The sequence below is a fragment of the Triticum dicoccoides genome, chromosome 3A, assembly GCF_002162155.2.
Source record: "Triticum dicoccoides isolate Atlit2015 ecotype Zavitan chromosome 3A, WEW_v2.0, whole genome shotgun sequence".
NCBI lineage: Eukaryota > Viridiplantae > Streptophyta > Magnoliopsida > Poales > Poaceae > Triticum > Triticum dicoccoides.
The window spans coordinates 742,440,106-742,460,463 of record NC_041384.1 but is presented as its reverse complement, the minus strand read 5'-3'; the positions used below and the strand labels follow the sequence as shown (position 1 = coordinate 742,460,463).

Here is a 20,358-nt window from a genome sequence, read left to right as displayed (position 1 = left end):
GATAGGATAATACAGATGACATTCTTTCATCTCCTTTATATCGTCCACGGGGTAGCGAGGATGCTCCGGTGAAGTAATTTCGACCACCAGAGGCTCCGGTGCAGTAATTTGGACCACCAGAGGCTCCGGTGCAGTAATTTCGATCGTCGGTGCATCTGCACCAGCCGGTGGGGCCTCCGTGGAAGCCACGCTGCTTCTCCGCTGCTGGCTTCCGAGATCCGCTGGATGATCTTCATGCTGCACCCGAGCTGCATCTCTTTCGGCTACTAGTACACTCATGGTTTTCTTCATCACATCCATTTCCGATGCCAACCGCGCCACAACATCTGCTTCCCGATCCATCTTTCTCTTACGGCTTCTGTAACCGTACGGGTCATCGTTCTGGGGGAACCCTATTTTCCACGGAATGTGCCCCATGCCTCGTACACGTCACGGGCCAGGTGCTATGGCTGGAGCTCTGCTCGCCAAAAGGATTCATGCCATCCGTACTTAGAGCAAATCTTATGTTCCTTGCGTCAGCTGCAAAATCTTTGAACCATCTGTCGATCTTTCTCCATTGCGTTCCATCTGTGGTGTGTCTCAACTCCCCGTCCGACTTACGGTCCTCTTTGTGCCATCGCAACAACTTGGCATGCTCTTTGTTCCTGAACAGACGTTTCAACCGTGGTATTATAGGAGCATACCACATCACCTTGGCGGGAACCCTCTTCCTGGGTTTCTGGCCCTCAACATCGTCACCAAGGTCATCGCCTCTGATCTTATAACGCAATGCAGTGCATACCGGGCATTCATTCAAATTCTCGTATTCACCGCGGTAGAGGATGCAGTCGTTGATGCATGCATGTATCTTCAGAACCTCTAAACCTAGAGAGCAGACAACCTTCTTTGCTTCGTACGTACTGGCGGGCAACTCGTTATCCTTTGGAAACATATTCTTCAACATTTTCAGCAAGTTTTCAAATGCCGAGTCAGCTACACCTGCCTCTGCCTTCCATTTCAGCAAATCCAGTGTGCAGCCCAGCTTTTTCAGACCATCATCGCATCCGGGGTACAGCGCCTTTCTGTGATCCTCTAACATGCGATCCAAATTCTCCCTCTCCTTTTCAGTTTCGCAGCGTCTCCGTGCATCAGCAATGGTCCGACCAAGATCATCAACGGGATCATCACGTGCCTCTTCTTCACCTTCCCCTTCACCTTCAGCATCCTCCATGAAAGTATCACCGAAATGAGCAAGATAGCTTTCATCGATGAAATCATCCCCTTCTTCATCTTCTTCCATTATAACCCCTCTTTCTCCATGCTTGGTCCAACAATTATAGCTTGGCATGAAACCGTGCCGAAGCAGATGCATGTGAACATCTCTTGAGGAAGAGTAACCCTTCTGATTCTTACAGATAACACATGGACAGATAACAAAACCCCCCTGCTTGTTCGCATTAGCCACTACGAGGAAATCTTTCAAACCCGTAGTGAACTTGCCGGAGAGTCGGTTACCGTACATCCATTGCCGATTCATCTGCATTATTATAATATAAAATATATAATTAACCATCATGCATTTGTTAAACTAACTAGCTACAAACAATATAAATTAAACAATGAACTGCACACATGCATATTTTATCAATGACACACATGCATGAAAGGTTCAAGTTGCTAACCGCGATCGAGGAGGAAAAAATAAATGAGGAACCTCAAGTGTGGCTCCAACACTTCATATCATGTTTGTTTCACCCTCTTAGGGCATTTCATCAAACACCTTGTGTGCATAAGAGGAACCAAAAGCAAACCTACACCCCCTTGTGAAGCTTGTGAAGAGAAGTGGCACCAAATGGCTAAGTGAGCGTGCTGAACTGGTATATATAGGGGAGGAGCTTTAGTCGCGGTTGGCCTGGCCAACCGCGACTAAAGGCCTTTGCGCACCTTTAGTCGCGGTTGGCCTGGCCAACCGCGACTAAAGCCCCTCACGTGCACCAGCTGGCCACCAAGCGCCCTGGGCCCAGGCCTTTGGTCGCGGTTCGTCTGCCGAACCGCGACTAAAGACTTCATTAGTCGCGGTTCCTACAGTTTCGCGACTAATGGGGCTGGACGGAAGCCTCTTTTTGTACCAGTGGGCCAGGGCAGCATTAGAACGGAGTTGCCCGCGCACCGTGTCATGCGTCAACATCCTGACCTTCGCCGCCCGGGACAGCGTCAGCCTCACCGGTGGCAATGCATTCTACTAGGTCCCCGCGGGCTGCCGCCATAGGAACATCTCGACTGAGGATAGTGCGTTTGGCCTCCCTAGTCCAAACTTGACAACGGATGGGCTTGTATAGGGTTTCAAGGACAAGACCCTGACTGCCGAGGAGATGGTGATACTATCTGGCGCCCACACCTTGGGCCGCTCCCACTATGACTCCATCATCAAGAACCGCGAGAGGCTGGCGAGCGATACCATCAGCCCGACGTACCAATCACTATTGGAGGCGTTGTGCCCGACGAACATGATCCAAGTGACCAACGTGACGATGATGATCGACCTCAGCACGCCGACGGTGCTAGACAACAACTACTGCAAGCTATTGCAGCTGAACCTCGGCCTGCAGTTATGGTAGACTACTGCGCGGATGTTCTCATGGCGGAGGCCTTAGCTCTCAAATTTGGCCTAAATTTAGCGCAAAGGGCGGGATGTAATAGCCTAATCATCAACTCTGACAATCTGGAAGTGATTGAGACCATGCAGGACGGAGGACAGTCAGCGGGATCGGCAGCGGCAATGTTTGATGACTGCTATCACTATACTTGTGATTTTATCATGACTAAACTCGAACATTGCAATAGAGAGGCAAATAAAGTAGCACATGAACTTGCTAGATTAGCTAGATTTTTTTGACTTCGGATTGGTTTGAGAAGCCTATTAGTGAAATTGTAATGTTTCTCACAAACGATGTATTGGTTTTATTTCAAAAAACCTCGGCCTGCACCTCTCCGACGACCAGCTTATCTACAACGCCATGCCGAAGGCCTCCGTCGGTACGTTCGCCGCCGATGAGACACTCTGGAAGGAGAAATTCATTGCCGCCATGATCAAGATGGGCAAGATCGAGCCCAAGACTGGCACACAGGGGGAGATCCGCCTCAATTGCAGCGTCGTCAACACGCCCGGGTTGTTCGTCGCAAGGGTGATCAAAATGCTTCACCCGGGCTCGAACAACAATTCCCCCGATGGCGACGAGGAGATACCATGGGTTGATATATATAAGTGGTCAAAGTCGTACATCAAAGACCGTAAAAAGTCAATTGCGTCTTATAATTTGGAAAGGAGAGAGTATTATGTACCGAGTACAAGTAGTGAGTATGTAACGTGAGAGAATGTGTAACGTGTACAAGTTTGATGTGCACGAAGATGTGAAGAAATGGTGAATCCAGCCTCGGTCATTGCTTGTAAGATCGTGCTGCTGTGTTTGGTTTTATCGATGTTTACCTTAACTTGCTCCGAAGTACTACACCCTCCGTTTTTAGATGTAAGACGTTTTTGACAGTTCAAGTGTCCCATCGGTTCTTTTTCTTCTTGTTTCAAAGTATTATGCTTGCAATATTCATGATCCGAATAACCTATCATTTTTGAAACAGAATTTTGTCCCTTTTTGTAATAATGCACCGACCAGGTTTATATAATACCAAACACATGTTCCAAAGGTGTAGTCACGAACATACCGAAAAGTGAAAGAAAAAAAACATATCTGGTCCCTGTGGTCGATTGACTGACTGTATAGGATTTTTTGGACCGATTGTATAGGAATTTTTTAGATGTACGCCAAAAAAACACTCAAATAGACACCATCGATCGACTTAAGACGGTTCGTAGTAATAAATAAACTTGTAAAACTACTCCCTACGTTCTTTTTTATGCCACCTATAAGATTTGTCCGAAGTCAAATTTGATAAAATGTAACGAAATTTATATTTAAAAGATATCAACATATAGAAAATTAAAATTATGTAATAGGAAAGCTAATTCCATGATACATTTAATAATATTAATTTGGTATTGTGAATGTTGATTTACAAAATAAAAAGGAAAGTTAATTCCATAATCTCTACTCCTAATGTCTAAGTTGGTAGGTCGCGTTCTTTTATTTTCGTCCCACCTCACCCGGTCTTTTTGGTACTTTTTTGGTACTTCCTCTCACCATCCCCTCAGCCCCGAAAAAATAAGGAAAACCCCGCGATCGAGTCCAGCACACGCCCCTCCGACCACCTCCCACGTCCCAGCGCTTCCCCCCTGCTCCATGGTTTTTTTTCGTCGGTTTTTTCGTCTCCGCTGCCCCCGCCCACTCATGCAGCCAAAAAAACCACCCCACGCACGAACCACTCCCCTCCCTCTCCTCGCGCAAGCATCCTCTCCTCGGTATCCTCGCACGCGCTAGGGTTCCTGCGCCGCCGCCACACGGGAGCTTGTCGACCAGCCCAGCGTCCTCCGGATCGCCGCCATCACCGCCCCGGATCGCTGCCTTCGCCGTCATTCGGATCGCCGCCGTCGCCGTTGGAATCGCCGCCAACGTCTTGTCGCTTCAGATCGCCGCCGCCCGGATCGCCGCCGTCGCCGTCGGGATGGCTGCGGCCGTCTCTCCAGATCGCATGGGTGTTCATCGTCTCCGGCCTCGCCGTTGTCGTTCCCGTATCTGCCCTCACCCGAAACCTAATGCGCACGCAATCTTCGTGTCGCTTCTTCCTTGTGTGTTCCATGTCGGCGGCTAGGCCCTCTGGTCCGGCCGTCCCTGGTTTTCTCTACCGCCGACGCCTCAATTCTGCCCCTCCCCCACACATCCCTCCCTCTCACGACCGTCGCAGCCATCATCGCGGTGTCAGTCAACTCCTGCCCCGACCTCCATCGTGTATTTGTAGAAGATGGTGACGCGTGATGAGTGGCTCAAGGTCCGCAAGGAGGGGATGAAATTCCTTGTCACGTTGGACTTCATCGACGCCGCGGATAGGGTCTCCGTCCAGTACCCAACGTGAAGTATGCCCATGCCTACACGCTTGACATATATCCCCTCTCACTCCTGTGTTTCTCCTAGAGTAGTACTGCTGCAGACATTTGGCTCTAACTGAAGTGTGATTTATGTGGTTTTGTTTGCAGCGGACATTGGGTTCAGATTTCAGACGGAGAACTTTAGGAGACTATCGATAGGACCAACGATCTTAACCCCATTGTTCGGTTCTGGTTTTGTTTCTCCTAATTTTGGTTTGTATTTCGGTGTTTTGTTATAGAAAAAGTCGATGGAGGAGGAGCGATATCTTACAATTTTGGCTAACTTTGTTGTACGGCAACATAATATTTCTTTGTACGGCAACATAATATTTCTTTGAGACACAGAAGCATTCGCGCCTCATGATTTCGGCATCATACTTAACGAACTTCAAATTACTGATCTTTGTAATCAATCTTTTGTTTATAATTCTGCATAGGAGGCAGCATGTGTGTGTGTGTCATGCTTGGTCATATTGATTTTCTTGAAAAAAGTTGGCAGGTTCCAGTTACTGATTTTCGCATGAGTTGTGTTTTTATTGGATAAAATGTCACAAGCAAGCCGAGTCCACAGGTGAATTTCTTCAGGCACATCAGTGCAAAATAATAATATGACAATTGATAGTCTCTCCACTGTTTTCCACACAAGTTGGAAGAGAAAATAATGGCATGTAACTAAACACCTTTACTTTTTGCTGTTTGTAGGGCACCGTGATACATGTCCCTGTCAGGTCGTTTGTTTGTTTCGTTAGTCCTCCCATGTCATCCTCTTTTGTCAGGTCGTATAGATTCAACAACTTGAGGCTCGCCCATGGTCGATTGGACCGGAAGAGTTGGTTTCCTTATTCTCTTCTATTTGTGTTTGCCTCCAAGTTCTTATTTTTGTGAGTTTTCAGATCCATTCGTTGTATGGTCATTGATGTCGATTTCTTGTGTTGCAGGGGCTGGTCCATGAAACATCAGTGCCCTTTGGTTCTTCCTTCCACTACGGATGGTTGTGAATCAGCTGAAATTCCACACACTCATGGTCAATTGATATATATGAGGCATGGGTCTTAATATTTTAATCAACTCGGCACCTGAAGCTATTCCCTTTATTTCGGCGTCTATCTTGAGCTCATTTGGATATGGTACGTTGTTTTCTTGCTATCTGAACCTCACAACGGAACATTATCTCACTCTTATGATGGATGTTATATTTGTCACATTAATCTATGAGAAGTTCAGAATGTGCCTGCATATTGGGGTGGGGGAGAGATATACATATTGTGTCCGCATATGGTATGTTGTTTTCTTGTAGAATTAACATATGTTTTGAATTGTTATTCACATAAATTCATAACTATGGTCTACATCCCTCCAATTATATATGCATGAAAGTTCTTGTATATATATGCCAGTTGTAAAGTAAATACTGCTTTTGTTATCTGATATGTAGTTGCAGCATAATATAGCCTTCATATTGTTCCCCTTGGGTGTCTTGACGAGGGCAACCAATTAAGAAAAACCTACGGTCTGTTACAGACGCTGGTTCGCCATATTTCACAAAACCAAAACATAATTTCATTGTTGCCTATTACGTCGTGAACTTCTGTTCATGCGTATGAGTATAGGCTATGACTAGCTGGTGTGCACACTTTATTCCGTCCTTTCCCACCAACCAAGTTTCCAATAAAAATATGAAAACCTTATTATAACTAACAATACAATGTTGCTGCTCAATTATTTTTTGATATTTTTACATAATCATGGCTTGCTAAGGATAAAATAGTTATGCTGAACCATTGTGTCATCATACGGATAGTGTAGATTTAAGAGCTAGGTAATGTATACTTCCTAGATGTTGCTTACTTGTTTGTAACTTGCTTACAGACTTCAGTAGTTTAGTTGTTTGTAACTTTGCCACGGCGTCGGTGTCGACCAGCATGTACGTGCGTGTCTAGGTTGTACGTAGCCATGGCGGGTGCGCCCTGTGCGTGTGTTCTGGTTCAGTCGGACGCCGGTATGTGGCTGCGTCCGAGTCGTCGAGAGTTACAGGGTAGCCGTTGTCGATCTGTTGGAGCTGACCGTGTCATGCGCGTAGTGGCGCGCCGGGCGCGCGGCCGGGCGAGCGGATCATGGGCGTGTGGACAGGAGTGGAGCGCGGTGTTCGTGCATGCGTACTCCCTGTATAAATACCCCCCGTGTACTGCTTGGTTTGAGCTGGCTAAAAAGAGAAAAGATTAGGGTGTTGGTGTGCCCGTGGCGGCATTCGTCGCTGGCAAAATTCTGTGATGTCTCCTCCGGTTCTTCTTCTACCTCCGTTCGTGAGAGAGCGAGAGGGAGCTGGGCACCGGCACAATGAATAAGCTAGGGCTCGGCGCCAACACAAACTATCTATTGTTTGAAATATAAATTTTAAATCATTAAGAAATTAAATATTGATATTCATATAATTAGTTAGTCTATGTATCAATTAACTAATGAGCTACCAAAAGGAAGAGGGAGGGTGGGTGTAAAAGGGATCCGAAGCATTTCGTTGTGTCGACAGGCATGAGAGCTTGATCCTTCTATGAACCCCACCCAAAGTGGATGTACAGCGAGACATATTCGCCTATACACTCTCCTCTAGGTTGCCCCAACCATATCCTGACGCACTAGCGCCGTGGGCGGTCAGACCTCAGCACGAGCTTTTCTGTCCCCTCTCGGCTTGATCATCGACCATGAGGCCAAATCGATGCGGCACGAGAGAGGTATCATGGGTGAAAAAGGGGAGTCTGCGATTGTGATGGAGGGGGCCATCAGGGTGCATCTGAATGGAAAGGAGCAGCGGGAGCCCCATAGGGAGGCGGATCAGCGTCTTGTGGTGTGGAGGTTGCAGAGCTCGGTGACTACGACATGGCGCGAGGTTGTGGGGTGGTTATCGTGTGACATGGAGTTTGGGGACATGAGAGTTGGAGAGGCAACGACTAACTGTTAATCCTGCCATTGAAGATCTGAGTTAATTTTGCCTCTCCTATCAACATTATTTTGCCTCTCAGTCTCTCAGCTCCATTGTCTTCATAATAAAGATAAATGAAGTTGGTGTTGTTTTGTATAAACATTATCTGCTAAGACAATTTTGTTAGTTTGTGCATTATTTTCAGTTTTCTTTTTATTCTATGGTTGGTGCGAACATATATGAAGATAACACAAACTTACTTGTTGTCTGGGAGCATGATGCTATGTTGTGCTTTTTTGGTTTGCATTTGAACAGTGACATGTATTCATGTTAGGCATTTGCGTAGGTATTGCGTACAGTTGTAACATCAAATCATGTCGATTGAATGTACTTTATTTTCTTAATTTTCAAATATGGGATAAAATCAATGTGTATGTTTTTATGTCCTATCCACCAGATTTGTCCACCAATCAAGTTCCAGACAGATTGGGGAACTAACTGCGGCAGCGGAGCTGCAGGAGTGGTGGACATGCGAGAAGGGAAGGAGAAAGAAGGAATGAGGGACAGAGGTGTCGGAGCTGAGAGATAGGAGGGAAATACCAAGGGAGCTGGCATGGAAAGAAAGCTTAGTTGGGTCCCATGGCTAGAGTGGATCGTGTTGTATTTGTTCCCTATTATCAAGGCTCACGTTCACTATCGTTTTTAAAGTGCATGCTTCGGAAGCTCGTTGTCAAGGAAGATGGCAAACTCATTGAGGATGATCATTGGGGTCATTGTTAAGCTCGATTTCTGGTGGAGTAGTCTCACCACAAATTAAGAGGGCAAGCCATGAGTAATTGATAAGTTTGTAAAATCACCTTCTTTTTCATGCATATCCATGTTACATATGAACATTGGATGTGACTGATTACAATGGAGAAGATGATGGTGTTGTGATGTGAAGTATAAGTCCGAATCAAGTATTGTTGCTTAATCACTTGCTTGATTTTTTCGAAATAATTTATTGTTTGATTTATTTACAAGCATTCACCCGTAGCAAGGCACGGGCATTTATATCTCCGTTTTCTTCTACTGTAATGTCGCCGGTAATTGTTTGCTCTATTTCTTTCCTATCTGCAGTGCGCTTCTCTTTGGATTCCATGCTTCAATCAAATCAAATCGAGGGCATTAGGGGATTGCATGATGATTTTTTGTTTTTCTTTCATGGCAGTAATTAGGGGATTGTGATACAGTCTTGCCCAGTCTCACAACTGAGACTCCCAGACGATGCTATATCGGTGTCGTGGTGGCTGTGCGGTGGAGGCGGGGCTTCGTCCTTCGGGCAAATCGTGCAACATGGATCTGGTCTGATCCAGCCAGATCTGGCACTGGCAGCCCGTCCGGCGGCGAGGGCTGAGGCCAACAGGGGTCGTGGATGTCGGGCAGTGTTGGTGGCATGGCTGAGGTGGTGGAGGTACGTGCGCGTCCTGGAGTCCGGTCGGGCCTTCCTCCCCGGCTTCTGGACGACAGCGTGCGGCGCGGGCGGGCTTCTCTTGTGCCCATCTTTGGTGGTGGTGGTGGCGGTGGATCTATCCCCCTCTTCGGCGGAGATGTGGCTGCTGGTGGCCTCTCGCCAGTCCGCGCCAGTAGCCGTGGTGGGGCGAAGCAGGGGTGCTTCGGGGCGAGGGGTAAGTCGGTAGGAGGGATCGATGCTCTGCTGTTGTTGAGTCGCCTGTCGCTGGCGTAGGGGGTGTCGGTCGTGGTCATGTGCCGGTCCTTCCCCTTCCCCTTTTCCCCAGCCTGGTTCTTTCTGGTGATGCTTGAGGTTGGACGGTCATTGTCGGTTCCGGCGGTGGTTGGATTTGGAGGAGCTATTGAAAGCCACCCCCTTTGATGTTCTCAGGGTGGTCTGGGTACAAGGTGGCGGCCCTGGCAGTGGGAGGCGCGTTGATCTTGGGCGGATTTGCGCGGCTCAGGAGCAGGAGAGCAGACAAGGCCGCTGGGGCGGCATGGATGCGGGTGGTTGGCGGAGCAGAGGTGCGACGGAGGGGGTCCGAGCACCGGGGTACATCACTTGCCCAATCTTTGTACTAGCCGTCGGCGGTGGCGTCCGCAGACGTTGTTTCCCCCTTGTAGGGTCCGTCGTGGTGCTCTCACTCCCTTTGTGTTGCTCCGAGTGAAAACTTGATCCACGGGATGAGATGATGGCGGCTATCAGTGGTCCTGCCCTTCTTGGAGGCACCGTTTTGGAGTCCCCGCTACGGCGTTGGCCGTCTCACCTCTCTTTGGTGGATCACTCATGCGGTGGTCCGTCGGCTAGAAGCGGTTCTTTTTTGCTCATTCGTAGTATGCTTGGTAGTCGTTGGGGTGGTTTGTCGGCACCTTTGTATCTTGCTTTGGATGTGTGTTGAGTGCGGTGGTGTCGTGTGTTTGTATCGGTCTTATCGGATGTATGCAGTGATTGTTGCTTTATAATATAAAGCAGGGGGGGTTTTGTCATTAGGGGATTGTGTCATGGAGACACAGAGGGGTCTAGAAAGAAAGAGGTAGCGAGGGTGGGAAATAGAAAGGTAGGGATAGAGATGGAGGGTGGTAGACAGAGTGGGGAACGAGATAAGATATGCATTATATTTATAGGTGCAATCGGATTAAAACAAATTAAAAGGCCCGTGGCAACGCACGGGCATTTTGCTAGTACTTTATAATAATGCATACACTACTCCTGATCATTCCGCCACTCTTTTCTTGTTAATGTTTGAATTTGTTGTGTGTTTAGCACGACATCTCGCTACTCCTCTCGTACAAATGAAGTATGCTAGAACAGGGCATGCACACACGGCAATTCAGGAGCAAATTCGTCGGGAAACCAGATCGAAGCAGGTACGGTTGACGTTGGGGTTGGACCGAGCCTCACCTGCTTGAACGACGGGGACGACGGCGGGCAGCTCCGGCGTCCTGCTGAAGGACGGGGACCTCGAGACGCGGGGCACCAAGCACGGATGCCCAAACCCTAGGTCCCGGCGAGGGAGCCGCCGCGGGCGCAGGCGACGCCGTCACGGCCACCAGAGCTCTGGCGCGGCCGGGATAGGGTTTCGGGGGAGGTGACGAACAGACGGCGGAGTGCTCCAGGGAGGCGCCGACTCCAGTGAGGGGATGAGCAGAGTCAGTGGGCAGTCAAAGACTCCAAGACTGGAGGGAGCATAGAAGTGGCCGGCGGCGCCAACCCCGGAGGCGGCGCCGGCGGCGAGTGGGAAGACCGAAGGCGTCATCGGGGCTCGGGAACGAGAGGAGGCAACGCACAGGGACGAAGTAAATGGGCCGGCCCATTTGCGCGACGAGAAATCCACCGGGCGAATAGTACCGTACCGGAAGTTTAATCAATATGTGATCAGTTTATTAGGCCGAATTCTGCCTAGTGCATCGCCAACACGGGGATCATGCACGGCTGTTAGCTGCGAAAGATGCCAAAGCGCACAAATACAAGAGGCCGCTTAGCCCAACCCGTGAACCAGCATCGAAAAGTGCACACGAACGAAAAGATGGCCTCCGAGCCCATCCGTGACCCAGCACCGATAGGTGCGCACGGATCAAAACAAATGCAGCGAAAAGATCCCCTATGAGGGCACAGTCGTAAGAAAAAAATAGCGCAATTGCATCCCTCGGGTTGGCACGTGCTATACATTAGAACTAGGCTTTTTGTTCAAATTCCTTTTTTTAAGGATGAGCTACCCTGTTTAAAAATTCAAAAATGCTTTTCTATCTATTTTTTTAGTTTTTCTATTTTCATAAATTCAAGAAAATGGTGGGGTTTTCAAAATGTTTTTCAAAATGGTGGGGTTTTCAAAAATTCAAAAATGCTTTTCTATCTATTTTCTTTTAGTTTTTCTTTTTTCATAAAACCATGTGAAAGAAACTATGCATCCCAAAATTGAAGAACACAGCTGTGTATCATGCGAAAAAAATTGTTCTTCCCGCATGAATAAAAAATGTACTTCTCGAAAAATGAAAACGAACATTTGTTCCACGTGAAGCACAAGTTATGCTTCTCGGGAAGTGAAAAGCAGAGTTATGCTTATGTGGGGGTTTATATATTCGTGAATGGATACACTCTGGCGAGAAACCAGGGGGGTTGTCGCGTGTGGTTGGGAAACCGGTGTGAAACGTGACAGTAGTCATTAATTAGCGGTCTTCCTGGTGGATAAGTAGTTACGCCATTGGCACGGCGGAAGTGGTAACCATACGAATGGAGCACCATTGACTTGGATGTCCACGGGAGGAACATGTCGGATTGAAACTTCCCTTTCCCGTGCTCCAAACCAACACCCAGAGCCTCCAAATATGGAGGCTCGTGGGCTAGATATGGCATCAGCTCCAAAACTTATGTCAGATTAAGATGCATATGGCAACTCTGTTAGAGTGCCATTTTGGGACCAGATCACCATATTGGTGGTTATTATGACGACCGACTTGATACTGTGGTCCTTTTGAGTTGCTTGAGGGAAGACCTAACCTCTATGGCTACCGTTCTCATGCAGGTCATAATCATCAATGATGCGACCAAGCTGAAAAAGAGAGAGGAAAGGGAAAGCACGCCAACTACGTGGAAGTAAAAGCGCGATGAATGACCGCCATGGAGAGGTTGCCCCACCATAAGGGGGAACAAGGGGTCGGTTCAGGTCAACTGCATTTGAGGAGGAAAAATGGCATTGCACATAGACCCAACTTGTTAGAGGACAAAATACTGGTTTGCCGAATAAGGTCATGTCCAGTGAGGATCTTCAAATTAATCTCAAATGTTCGAATCAGATGGTTCAGACTCTTTGAGCCGTTCAACATAGATCACCAAATTGATCAGGACATGTCCGAACATTTGAATTTTCTAGTGTGGCCCCAATTCGAGGGGAAATCAGGGGGAGTCCAGGCGTGAGCCACATTGGACTCTGACACATTGGACCCACCCCAAAAGGCGTCTCCGGCTATAGCCGCTCCCCCCACATACACACCATCTTCATCGGACGTCCACCTATCTACAGTCATGTCGGCACACGCCCGAAAAGCCTACCTCAGTTGCCCACCTTGAACCTTTTCCACTCTTCTCCTGCCCCATCTATTGAAAAGTCGACCAGTCACCCACCAAAAGCCTATCTTGGAGCCCATCTCCCCACCCCTCCGCCATCGTATGACCCCCCTGTTGGGAACGTAGCATAATTTAAATTTTTCTACGCATCACCATGATCAATCTATGGAGTCTTCTAGCAACGAGAGGAAAGGAGTGCATCTACATACCCTTGTAGATCGCGAGCGGAAGCATTCAAGAGAACGGGGTTGATGGAGTTGTACTCGTCGTGATCCAAATCACCGATGACCGAGCGCCGAACGGACGGCACCTCCGCGTTCGACACATGTACGGTTGGGAAGACGTCTCCTCCTTGATCCAGCAAGGGGGAAGGGGAGGTTGATGGAGATCCAGCAGCACGACGGCGTGGTGGTGGAAGCAGCGGGATCTCGGCAGGGCTTCGCCAAGCTCTAACGAGAGGGAGAGGTCTTACGGGGGGAAGAGGGAGGCGCCAGGGGCTTGGGTGCGCAGCCCTCCCTCCCCCCTCTTTATATAGGGGTCCAGGGGGCGCCGGCCCCTCTAGATCCCATCTAGATGGGGGGCGGCCAAGGGGGGTGGCTTGCCCCCCAAGTCAAGTGGGGCGCCCCCACCCCTAGGGTTTCCAACCCTAGGCGTAGGAGGAGGCCCAAGGGGGGCGCACCAGCCCATCAGGGGCTGGTTCCCCTCCCACTTCAGCCCATGGGGCCCTCCAGGATAGGTAGCCCCACCCGGTGGACCCCCGGGACTCATGTTCCTATGACTATGAGATTATGCAACTCCCCTTTACCGGAGGAACACTTTGTGTGCTACGAAACGTCACAATGTAACTGGGTGATTATAAAGGAGCTCTACAGGTGTCTCCAAAGGTACATGTTGGGTTGGCGTATTTCGAGATTAGGATTTGTCACTTCGATTGTCGGAGAGGTATCTCTGGGCCCTCTCTGTAATGCACATCACATAAGCCTTGCAAGCATTGCAACTAATGAGTTAGTTGCGAGATGATGTATTATGAAACGAGTAAAGAGACTTGCCAGTAACGAGATTGAACTAGGTACTGAGATACCGACGATCGAATCTCGGGCAAGTAACATACCGATGACAAAGGGAACAACGTATGTTGTTATGCGGTCTGACCGATAAAGATCTTCGTAGAATATATAGGAGCCAATATGAGCATCCAGGTTCCACTATTGGTTATTGACCGGAGACGTGTCTCGGTCATGTCTACATTGTTCTTGAACCCGTAGGGTCCGCACGCTTAACGTTACGATGACTTTTCCATTATGAGTTTATATATTTTGATGTACTGAAGTTTGTTTGGAGTCCCGGATATGATCACGGACATGACGAGGAGTCTCGAAATGGTCGGGACATAAAGATTGATATATTGGAAGCCTATGTTTGGACATTGGAAGTGTTCCGGGTGAAATCGGCATTTTACCGGAGTACCGGGAGGTTACCGGAACCCCCCCGGTAACCTAATGGGCCTTAATGGGCCTAGTGGAGGAAGAGGAGAGGAGGCCTAGGGGCTGCCGCGCGCCCCTTCCCCCCCAAGTCCGAATTGGACAAGGAGGGGGCGGCGCCCCCCCCCCCTTTCCTTTCTTCCCTCTCCTCCTTCCCCCCAAGTCCTAATCCAACTAGGGAAAGGGGGAGTCCTACTCCCGGTAGGAGTAGGACTCCTCCGGCGCGCCTCCTCCTAGGGCCGGCCGCACCCCCCTTGCTCCTTTATATACGGGGGCAGGAGGGCACCTCTAGACACACAAGTTGATCCTCGTGATCATTTTCTTAGCCGTGTGCGGTGCCCCCTTCCACCATAGTCCCTGATAATATTGTAGTGGTGCTTAGGCGAAGCCCTGCAACAGTAGAACATCAAGATCATCACCACGCCGTCATGCTGACGGAACTCTTTCCCGACACTTTGCTGGATCGGGGTCTGGGGATCGTCATCGAGCTGAACGTGTGCTAGAACTCGGAGGTGCCGTAGTTTCGGTGCTCGATCGGTCGGGCCGGGAAGATGTACGACTACATCAACCGCGTTGTCATAACGCTTCCGCTGTCGGTCTACGAGGGTACATAGATAACACTCTCCCCTCTCGTTGCTATGCATCACCATGATCTTGCGTGTGCGTAGGAAATTTTTTGAAATTACTACGTTACGCAACAGGGAAGACGTCTCCTCCTTCTTGATCCAGCAAGGGGGAAGGAGAGGTTGATGGAGATCCAGCAGCACGACGGCGTGGTGGTGGAAGCAGCGGGATCTCGGCAGGGCTTAGCCAAGCTCTAACGAGAGGGAGAGGTCTTACGAGGGGAAGAGGGAGGCGCCTGGGGCTTGGGTGCGCAGCCCTCCCTCCCCCCTCTTTATATAGGGGTCCAGGGGGCGCCGGCCCCTCTAGATCCCATCTAGATGGGGGGGGGGCGGCGGCCAAGGGGGTGGCTTGCCCCCCAAGCCAAGTGGGGCGACACCCACCCCTAGGGTTTCCAACCCTAGGCAGGGGGAGGCCCAAGGGGGGCGCACAAGCCCATCAGGGGCTGGTTCCCCTCCCAATTCAGCCCATGGGGCCCTCTGGGATAGGTGGCCCCACCCAGTGGACCCCTGGGACCCTTCCGGTAGTCCCCGTACAATACCGGTGACCCCCGAAACTTTCCTGGTGGCGGAAACTGGACTTCCTATATACAATTCTTCACCTCCGGACCATTCCGGAACTCCTCGTGACATCCGGGATCTCATCCGGGACTCCAAACAACTTTCAGGTTACCGCATACTAATATCTCAACAACCCTAGCATCGTCGAACCTCAAGTGTGTAGACCCTACGGGTTCGGGAGACACGCAGACATGACCGAGATGACTCTTCGGTCAATAACCAACAGCGGGATCTGGATACCCATGTTGGCTCCCACATGCTCCTCGATGATCTCATCGGATGAACCACGATGTCGAGGATTCAATCAATCCCGTATACAATTCCCTTTGTCAATCGGTACGTTACTCGCCCGAGACTCGATCGTCGGTATCCCAATACCTCGTTCAATCTCGTTACCGGCAAGTCACTTTACTCGTACCGTAATGCATTATCCCGTGATCAACCACTTGGTCACATTGAGCTCATTATGATGATGCATTACCGAGTGGGCCTAGAGATACCTCTCCATCATACGGAGTGACAAATCCCAGTCTCGAGTCCTGCCAACCCAACAGACAGTTTCAGAGATACCCGTAGTGCACCTTTATAGTCACTCAGTTACGTTGTGACGTTTGGCACACCCAAAGCACTCCTACGGTATCCGGGAGTTGCATAATCTCATGGTCTAAGGAAATGATACTTGACATTCGGAAAAGCTCTAGCAAACAAACTACACGATCTTGTGCTATGCTTAGGATTGGGTCTTGTCCATAACATCATTCTCCTAATGATGTGATCCCGTTATCAATGACATCTAATGTCCATAGTCAGGAAACCATGACTATTTTTTGATCAACGAGCTAGTCAACTAGAGGCTCACTAGGGACGGATTGTGGACTATGTATTCACACATGTATTACGATTTCCGGATAACACAATTATAGCATGAACAATAGACAATTATCATGAACAAGGAAATATAATTATAACCATTTTATTATTGCCTCTAGGGCATATTTCCAACACCCCCCTAGTTCGCATCTACCATTGCCATGGTCCATGCCAAAATCACATGGTACAAGATGTTGACTCCGGAGCACTGCGCCAAAATCACAACGGAGGTCCACGTTGCAGAAGCCCGACGTCAGGCCCACATTACTGCTGGCCAACCTTCGAGATCTATGGAAGAGATGGAGGACGAGGAGGAAGGCAATCCCACGGCCATGGTGGGGTCACGGGAGGAGGAGGCACCCGTGCCGAAGGACGAGATGATGGTCGCTTATGTCGCGGGTGGCACGGCGGACGACATCTTCACCATGCAACAGGTAGAGGAGCATTTCAATCGGACGCTTTTGTAGGAGCTCCACGCTACAGTGTCTCAACTACAGGCGCAACACACGAATTATGCAGAAGTAGCGAAGCTCCTCGTGAACCCGGATGTCGTCGACAAGAACACGGTTGTGTTCATGTCCGTGTAGAGCACCCGTACGATTGACCACGAGCGCCGCCAGCTCGCATCAACGACGCACTATGGGAATAACTTTTCGAGAAGCTTGAGGCTAAGGATGATGAGGCGCCGCATAAGGACGGCAATGCTGCGAAAAGAGGCATACGGCTCTGACTGCCAACGACAACGAGGCCGATGGCTCCTGTGCGGGGGTCATCAACCTCGCCTCCGACCGGGAGGAGTGGATTAGTTTTTTTAGTTGTCTTCAGTTATCTTTTCCATTAGGGAAAATCGATGTCTACCTTATTGGAGGGATAGGGTTGGATGGTCTTTCGTCCGGTCGGATGTCCGAACATGTCCATGGATATTCTGATGAGGTCAGTTTGGTGAGCTGCTTTGGAGGCGCACTAGGAATGAGATAGATACAAATCATCGAAATCCCTAGTATGGATGATGATTTGTTGACAAATCTAAGGTGGTGTTGCACCTCCGGGCCGTTGATGACATCATCCTCGTACAAGCAGACAGGCGGGGTAGGTAGGCTTGCTTGCTGGCACAAGCAAACGATCGGCCGGGCGAATGGATCGAAGGATTCAGACAAATGAAACCAAGCAGGCAAAGACTAGTCAGACACTTGCTTGGCACAACAAGCAGCGGATGGAATCGACAAATCTTTGCCCTCGTTGTCATCTTCCTCCCGCCTCACCCTCTCAAGCGACGAGCAGAATGCGAGTGCTGACCTTGCTGGCTTGCGTCCTAGGTATGCAATTCCAGTTGCCATAGGCCAAGCCAATGTGACTGACTTCATGCCACTGGTCCCAAGCTGGGGAGGGAGCTTGGCACCAACTGGACCAGTGGATCGATAGGTAACATTCATCTACGACAGTTCTGACCGAAGCCTTGTGGTCTCCATCTAGGCGCATAGCCATTCCAAAGCAAAATTTGTCGTCTCCCTGTCACCGTGCAACCACCCATCCATCATCCATCCGCCGGGTCCCTACAGTACCTCTCCTCACCTTGACTTCAGTGGCCATGGCGGGGGCCAGACAACCTCGTGTCACCTCGGCTAGGTACTACTTCCTTTGTCCGGAAATATTTATTATGAAAATAAATAAAAGAGGATGTATCTAGATGTATTTTAGTTCTAAATATATCTCTTTTTATCTAGATGTATCTAGATGTATATTTGTTGTGTGTTTAGCACGACATCCCGCTACTCATCTCTTAAAAATGAGCAAAGAATGCTAGAACAGGGCATGCACACCTGATAATTCAGGAGCAAATTCGCCACAAAACGTCGGGAAAACCAGATCGAAGCATGCCTCACGACAGAGGCCAGCTCCGGCGTCCTACTGAAGGACGGGGACCTCGAGACGCGGGGCACCAAGCACGGATGCCTAAACCCTAGGTCCCGGCGACGGCGGCGGCGACGAGGGAGCCGCGGCGGGCGCATGCGACGCCGTAACGGCCACCAGTGCTCGGGCACAGCTGGGATACGGTTTCAGGGGAGGCGGCGAACACATGGCGGAGCTACTGTTCCAGGGAGGCGCCGACTCCAGTGAGGGGATGAGCAGAGTCAGGCTGGAGGGAGCATAGGAGTGGCCGGCGGCGCCAACCCCGGTGGCGGCGCCAACCCCGGTGGCGGCGCCGACGGCGAGTGAGAAGGCCGAAGGCGTCGTCGGGGCTCGGGAAGGAGAGGAGGCAACGCACAGGGACGAAGTAAATGGGCCGGCCCATTTGCGCGACAAGAAATCCACCGGGTGAATAGTACCGTACCGGAAGTTTAATCAATATGTGATCAGTTTATTAGGCCGAATTCTGCCTAGTGCATCGCCAACACGGGGATCATGCACGGCTGTCAGCTGCGAAAGATGCCAAAGCGCACAAATAAAAGAGGCCGCCGAGCCCAACCCGTGACCCAGCACCGAAAAGTGCACACGGACGAAAAGATGGCCTCCGAGCCCATCCGTGACCCAGCACCGATAAGTGCACACGGACCAAAACAAATGCAGTGAAAAGATCCCTTATGAGGGCACAGTCGTAAGAAAAAATAGCGCAATTGCATCCCCCGGGTTGGCACGTGTTATACATTAGCACTGGGCTTTTTGTTCAAATTCCTTTTTTTAAGGATGAGCTACCCTGTTTAAAAATTCAAAAATGCTTTTCTATCTATTTTATTTTAGTTTTTCTATTTTCATAAATTCAAGAAAATGTTGGGGTTTTCAACATGTTTTTGTTTTCAAGTTTTGTTCGGAGTTACAAAAAATGTTCCTGTTTACAAAATTTGTTCGCAGATTCAAGAAAATAGGAATTTCAAAAAAATTCATGCTTCCAAATTTGCTTTGGAATTCCGAAAATTGTTCCCATTTTCAAAAATGTTCGATAATTCAAAAATAGTATTTTTAAAACAAATGTTCCCAAATTTAAAAAATAATTAAAAAATGTTCCGAATTTTTACTATGCGGTTTCAAAAAATGTATGGACTTTTTATAAAAAATCCATGCTTTTTAAAGCCGGATTAAAAAAACTAATCACCATAGTAGCTATATGGGTCGGCTCAATCGGGGCTCTCCTTGTGCGGAAGGCCGACTACTGTTTGCACAATGAGCATCATATAGGAGCTCCCAATAAATATGGCCCTGCTTCGGTTGAATGCCAATATTTTGGCTAACATTTGCTTGGTTGCCAAAACAGGGACTAACTAGTCCACGGATACCCCCTCGGGGGCTTCCTAGCGGACGCGCGCGAGTGCTTCAATCGCCACGTATCGCGTGTTGGGGGCATCACGGAAACCCAATTTTTTTCCTGCACGGTTTTGCCAAGGATTTTTTTCCATTGTTTTTTGGGTTTCGGATTTCACTTAATTTTTCCTATGTTTTTCTAGGGAAAAATGATTTTTTTAGTTTTTCTAGTTTTAATTGCATGAAGCACACCATGTGAAAGAAACTATGCATCCCAAAATTGAAGAACACAGCTGTGTATCATGCGAAAAAAATTGTTCTTCCCGCATGAATAGAAAAATGTGCTTCTCGAAAAATGAAAAAGAACAGTTGTTCCACGTGAAGCACAAGTTATGCTTCTCGGGAAGTGAAAAGCAGAGTTATGCTTCTGTGGGGGTTTATATATTCGCAAATGGATACACTCCAATGAGAAACCAGGGGGTTGTCGCATGTGGGTGGGAAACCGGTGTGAAACGTGATAGTAGTAATTAATTAGCGGTCTTCCTAGTGGATAAGTAGTTACGCCATTGGCACGGCGGACGTGGTAACCATACGAATGG

General features: G+C 49.0%; 1 pseudogene; it reads left to right on the top strand.

Annotated features, from left to right (window-relative positions):
* The window catches only part of LOC119273208, a 16,135-nt pseudogene extending 10,120 nt beyond the window's left edge, over window positions 1-6,015 (top strand).
* The last annotated feature ends 14,343 nt before the right edge of the window (window positions 6,016-20,358 follow it).